The sequence below is a fragment of the Solanum stenotomum genome, chromosome 1 (assembly GCF_019186545.1).
Source record: "Solanum stenotomum isolate F172 chromosome 1, ASM1918654v1, whole genome shotgun sequence".
Classification (NCBI taxonomy): domain Eukaryota; kingdom Viridiplantae; phylum Streptophyta; class Magnoliopsida; order Solanales; family Solanaceae; genus Solanum; species Solanum stenotomum.
Genome location: NC_064282.1, coordinates 1,121,371 through 1,128,469, shown reverse-complemented (window position 1 = coordinate 1,128,469; position 7,099 = coordinate 1,121,371).

The window sequence follows — 7,099 nt, the reverse complement described above, 5'->3', positions numbered from 1 at the left end:
AGCATAGTGGTGTATGTTATATTTATATTGAGTGAAATGAATGTTAAAACAGCTTTGTTGGGTGGGCCTTGTCCACACACCCTTTTCTCAACCTAATTCTCCTTTTAGCTTTTGTTTTACAAGAAAAAGAAAAAAAAAGGAGGTCGAAGAAAATGGGAACTTTGAAGGATGAGAATTCGTGACTAGAGTTAAACGATTAGAATGTGGGCACCTAGTTGTAACTTAAAACTACAAACACTTACCATTGTTTGATTGCTTATCAGTATCTACATACTTCTTATTTAGTGGTAGAGTCAGAAACTTCATTAAAAGATTCAAAATATGAAAAGTCAATACACAAAATAAATTAAAATTGATTTAACATTTACTATATAAATAATTTTGACCAAGGTCAGATACAACAGAGCGTCGGGTTGTTCACCCGAACTCCTTTGGCAAAAATTTACATTTCAAAATCTGTCTATCTATATTAACATATATTTTTTTATTTTTTTTTTGTCATCAAAAATATATGTTAATATAGATAGACAGATTTTGAATCCACTCAACACAAGATTAGATGGTGACTTAGTGATTTAGGAAGGGTCAATTTATTTTGAGGTTCAAAATTTAAATTCTAAGCACATTATTTTTATTTTTTCGAATCGTCTTAGTGAAACTTTCTGAATAAGTTACTACTTTTAACAATATATAAATATTAATATTTTTTTACCAGAAAAAAATCAAATAAAATTCAAGTGGAAGATGGGAGTAAAGGGCAAGAGTAACGGTGGGGATAGGGTCTATGGCGTTTTTGAAGGGTGGTAATTTTCATGAGTAGAGTTAAACGATTAGAATGTGTCCACTAGTTGTAACTTAAAACTACAAACACGTACAATTGTTGAATGCTTTTTTTTCTTTTTAATTGACAACTATTACATCTTGGTTGGATGGTTGTATTCAATAGTTTTATAATGTATTATATTATATTAGTATATTATATTATTTTTGATGAAATAAGGCTTGGTAAAAAAATGTTTAAAAGCTATTTCCTCCCCACTCACTTGTCCATTTTTTACTTATTTAGGCTTAGAAATTCAAGAATAATTTATTATTTTATATTTATTTTATCCTTATGAGTTATTATTAAATACTACTTTTCATTATCCAACATTTAAACTAATACTTATACTAATTAGGAGTAATATAATAATTATTTTTTATTTAAAAGAGTATGTCAAGTTAAAAATAAATGAAAGGAGTACAAAAAACTATAAATTGAGATAATCAACTTATGTTGTTTATCTGATTTTAACTTATAAGCACTTTGCATATAAATTTTTTAATGTTTATTACTATCATGTTCACTTTTAATTGTCATGTTACGCTTTTTGAAAGTTAATTTGATTAATTTTTAAAATTAATTGTAATTTTTTGCATATTAATATGATGAAAAAATACATTAATGTTAATCAAAGTCCATATAATTTGACTCTAAAAAAAGGAAAACTATGTCAATTAAAAGTGGACGAAGAGAGTAAATGTTAAAAAACCTTAGTATTACCTCTTTGAAGTTACAAGGGGTGTGTGTATAAAAATGTTGGTTTATAGCTTCCAAGTTGAAACAGTTCAACTTTGCGAGCTTTGACGAATACCCATGTTATTCGTGCCCAAAGCAATTGTTCCTATGATTAAATCTTTTTATTTAAGCAAATTATTTATTAATTAAATAAAACATGATTAAAATTATTGTCTTTTAGTGCAGATGCTAATGTAATTATGGGAGCGTGACTGGCTTCTTTGCACGAGTGGGTTTCTCTTCTTCCCATGGATTAATTTAGCCTAACCTATGCTTTGTAATTGTATATTTTAAAATGTAAAATATCAAGTACTACTACTAAATACTTGTGCCTAAAACAGGAAATGATTTGCCTTAAATCACATTGTGATTGTACTTTTAATTATTCTAATTCTGTCTTTATCTGATGTGATAATGACGTCAAGTTCAATGTCATTAAGACTAACCTCTTCAAATTTTTCTTTTTTTGTTGTGTTTTTTGTTTCTCAAAAGTCAAATAGCTTGAATTTAGACCAGCATATAATTTTGAGAAGAAATATAATTTATCATTTTTTATGCAAAAAAAATAAAATATTTAAACATTAAATTAATTTTATCTAATTTAACACCGATGTTTCGTTAAGTTAGATCCTTAAAAACTAAATGTGACAACTATTTCAAGACAAAAGGAGTACCATTTGGAGTATCTTTCTTCCTTTCCTTTAAAGAGTAATATAATTCTGTTCAATTTTTTAACTGAAATGTCGTATTTTTATTTTTCATACATAATCAGATTATTTAGAGTAAATGTCACATGAAATGACAAGTACACAACCTAAGACAAAGTAGATTATATGTCGTTATTTCGTTATAAATCGAATTACACCAAGTATCCATGTAGATTTCATACACTTCACAAAGTTCATGTAGAAGAACGAGGAAAATAGTAGTAATAAAGAGAATGAGCCCACCACGGTGACGTAACAGATGAATCGCTCCTTTCATGATCAAAGATATAAATTTGAGTTTTGAATTTGAAGAAATTCATAGTCAGGAGTGCTTTTTCCGACTGAATCCAATGTGAATTCAAATAAGTCAAAACCTAATATAATATTAAGGGCAACGCTAAATGGCCATAAAATTTGGTTAGAATTTGGTCAGAAATTTAAAAAGTCTATATAATATCCCTTTTATTTAAAATAAACTGATCTATTTTCCATAATTTAATTAAATGATAATAAAGTTAAAAGGTAAAAATATTCAAAAAGGTAAATAACATAGTGTGAAATATGTTATTTTACCATTCTGATCAAGTTTTCGGTCCAAAAGGATTTTTCCTGATATTAAACACCAAATAAAGGGGAAAAAAAGTTGAAAACGAGAGAATTATAACAAAATAGACCGTATGATTATCAGCGAAGGGGCGTGGTCGCTTTATAGCAAGAAGAAGAAGAGAAAAAAGCTGCTTTTATCACATGGCTTTGGGAGGAATAAAACTTTATTGTCTCGAGAATTTCATTCAATCCATTGCTTCTTCTAAATTCATATTTTTTAAGTTACTATTGAGTTCGTCCCAATTTACGTGACCATTTTTCAATATTCAATAAAAATATTTCTTTGATTGAACTTTCATGTTATGTCATTTATATTTTAGATGTTTAATTTTATGTAAGAAGGTGCTAAGTATATCAATTAATTTAGAAAATGAATCGTTATATCTCTACGCTCTTGAATTATTTTCACTTCATGAGCTAATTTTTACTATCTTTTTGCTTAAACGTCTCCTATACTATCTTTTTTTCAATTACGTTTATATATTTTATGTACCAATTACCCATAAAAAAATTATGTTTTCTTAACACTAGGCCTTCACACATTTTAGAGACATAAGGACAAACTTATTCTTTGAGAACAGTAAGATCATGTGCCTTTGAAACTGCGCTTGATCTTGGAAATTCCTCCCATCTCCTTTTTCCATCAATTTATTCATATGTTGTAGTAATTTGTTATTTTACTAAACATGCTTCTTAATTGGTACCAATGAATTACACGAAATTTCGATTTTGAATCCTATTGGATACAAATTGTCTTAGTTAGGAAGGGTACTATTTTCAGAATGATTTTTCAGCACAAATTTAAATTTAATCAGATCGTAATACAAGTACTCCACAATTAGTTAGGAACCAAGAAAATGAAAGGCAAACACAAAAGCCTCAAAACCAAGACAAGAAGAAAGAATAAAAGGACAAATGCTTTTATCATATAATGAAACAGCAAAAAGTGTTAAAAAGTAAGCAATTTTCACCATTCCCTCAGAAAAGATAGGGGGACTAAATAGAGCATACTGATTGCTAGTGCAAGACAAAAAGAAAATTCACAAAAGAAAAAGTTCTTTAAATTCATATTTATTTAACCAGCATTTTTATTTCTATTTAAAGGGCAAGATGTGTTTTTTTTTTTTTGATACTATTCAGTCCCCAAGAACCTTTAATTATATGTGTCTTCTGCTTTTTACAGAGGTCTTTTTGAATTTAAATGTGTCACCTAGAGTTATCATTGATAATTTGCAATGTTATGATGTTAAAACATAATGAGGTCAGATTTCTTTTAAATATATAAGTTTTGTGTACGTAGTATTTCAATTGTAAATACTAGTACTAGTTTTCGAGATTTATGGTTTTTCTTTGTTTAAACAGTTTTACAACAAATCACAATTTAACTAATTGATCGTCTATATTCCAACAGTTCTAGATAATGAAGCATATCTGTGGTAATTGTTAAGGCCTTAAGGGTTAATACACAACTTTATAGTAAGTACAATAGTTGAACTTAACCACATGATATTTGTAAGATCACAAAAATTTACTCGTTATAACAGTAAAGTCACCTTTATGGGTATAGATTTCATCGGAAAAATGTCATGACTTCATTTTCCTGGCTAGTAGAGTTAAATTATTTTGACATAAGCAAAATACAGTTTTATGATTTTATTGTCATAGTGACAATACTATAGCAGTGAATTTAGGTCAATGAAACTGGGCATGGAATAATTAGTATGAGTAAATACATAAAAGTGATGAAGTGCAACAAATTGATGTTAGTTGTTGGATAAAAGAGTGATAATTTTATTTTTGTCACGCTTTACAGACATATAATATTCATGGGACCAGAAACATTCCCTGAGTAGTTTTGTCCTACTTTCTTTCCTTTGACTGCTAAATTGTTCATTCTCTTTTGTCTTAATTTCTAGTACACAATTTTACACTATACTTCATCTTCCTCTCTATATGAAAACTTGGCTTCAATTTTGGCGGACAAAATTTTATCACTACTGGTAGCTGAAATTTCTAGTCGATGGCAAACATTTGTACGTAGGTTATTTGACGAGTACAACAACACCAACAAACTCAGTATAATCTCACACATGACGAGTAAAATGTAAAAGCTGATCCTAATTTGAGTAATTGTGGGGTAAGCAAGATATATTAACTAGTGTAATGTGATGAATACAACCTCATAGTATATTATGTTTTCTTAACTATGTTGTTAGTACGTAGTTATGACAACCTATTAGCTATTACCCTTATTGTTTTCCCGACATGACATTAAGAGAACATGATAACTAGTGGTCGTGTAAAAGCAGATCTAGCATTAAAGCATTGAATTCACGTGAATTCAATAACTTTTATCTAAAAGTATCTATCTGTGTTGAAAAACATCAAATTCATAATCTGCCTAATTTGGTCTCAGTATTAACCAATAGTTATTGTCGCTAGCTAGCCGTTGAATCATGAAGTGAAACATTATGTTTCTTTAATCCTTACTCAAAATTGTACATTTGTATTTTGTGTCTTAATATATATTACGATTGTTAGATACATTTGTTATATTTAAGTTCTTTGGTATCTTGAAAAAGCTTGGGAGGATCTAAGTTGAGAGACAAAAATGATGAGCTAAGTTGACCTTTAACAAAATCAGTTATACCAATCTATGTGGGCTCTTTTTTTAGGGGAAAAATATCATTATTCTTTTTTCAATTGATGGATTAGACTTATGATTGAGTACGAGAAAATGGGTATTTATGCACGCTAGGGCCAATGTATATGATGATCAACAGTTATTTCAAAATAATGCCTTTTAAGCACTCGTTAGTAAGCACAATGATACATAACAAAAGGTCCATTAATACTTCTAGACACTTAGATTTGGCACAAAAGTGCATTAAAATGCCGTTAATTAGTGTTTGGAAATGATTATATCTTTGTAATAGGGGTCAATCTTTATCCTTATTTGTTGAATTACCAAACTGTATGGGCCTCTGATGAATAATGAATTTAATGCACTTTTTCAGTATGCTAAACAACTAATGAACAATAGTCAAATGAACTTCATTAATGATTAAAAAAGGTACATTATATCTATAAAATTAGGACTGATACTACGTATCATATTTGGCTATATGTACTTACTTGTTAATCATTAAAGCATTTATTTAATAAAATTGTTAATGATCATCAGTCTAATTGTGAATTCTAATGCCTATAGGTTGCAAGGTCAATTTTAGAGTTTAGCTATCTCATAGAGGGTCACGAGCAGAGCTATGCTACTGAGTCTCACATAACTAATACTATCATGACACTATGAATTGTGACACACTTGCATTGATTACGTGATTTTGAGTATAACGTTGACGCTATATATCCATAAAAGCAAGGTATAGTATATATGAACCAGCAGATAAACATATAATTTTGCATTGGTCCTGTGGGAAGTAGCCAAACTTTTAGGACTCGTTTGGTAGGCGGTATTAAATAGAATAGTCCTTGGATTAAAATTTTAATCCATCTAATACATTGTTTGGTTACATTATTTTATTTAATCTATGGATTGCTTATACATTATATATGGTCTTATTTTATCCCTAGTAAATGGAGGAATAACTAATCCAAGGTTTGTTAAACCTTGGATAAGACCCTTAAATGACAAAATTATCCCTTTATTCATTTTCCTAAATTTCTTTTTATTTATATTGAAATAATTATAAATGTTTTTTTTAATTCTCCAAATTCGTTAAGTGTAATTTAATGATTTCATTAATATTTTTTTATTCAATGTAGTTCGTCGATTAACCACTTGGACTATTTTTTTTTAATAAGCTTTAGCTATTGAACAATATAAATAGTCTTAAATCTATGTTAAGTTTAAGATATACTTGCCAACAAAAAAAGTGGTACATCATACCTCAAATTTTTTATATATATATATATATCCTTCCTATTTAATAAGTGTGAGTCTTCAATACTACCAAATTATTGTGTCTTTGACAACATTACCCTTCACTATCCTATTATCCTACTTTTAATAAGTGTGAGTCTTCAATACTATCAAATTATTGTGTCTTTGACAACATTACCCTTCACTATCCTATTATCCTATTTAATAATTGTGAGTCTTCAATACTACCAAATTATTGTGTCTTTGACAACATTATCCTTCACTTTAATAAGTGTGAGTCTTCAATACTACCAAATTATTGTGTCTTTGACAACATTACCCTTCATT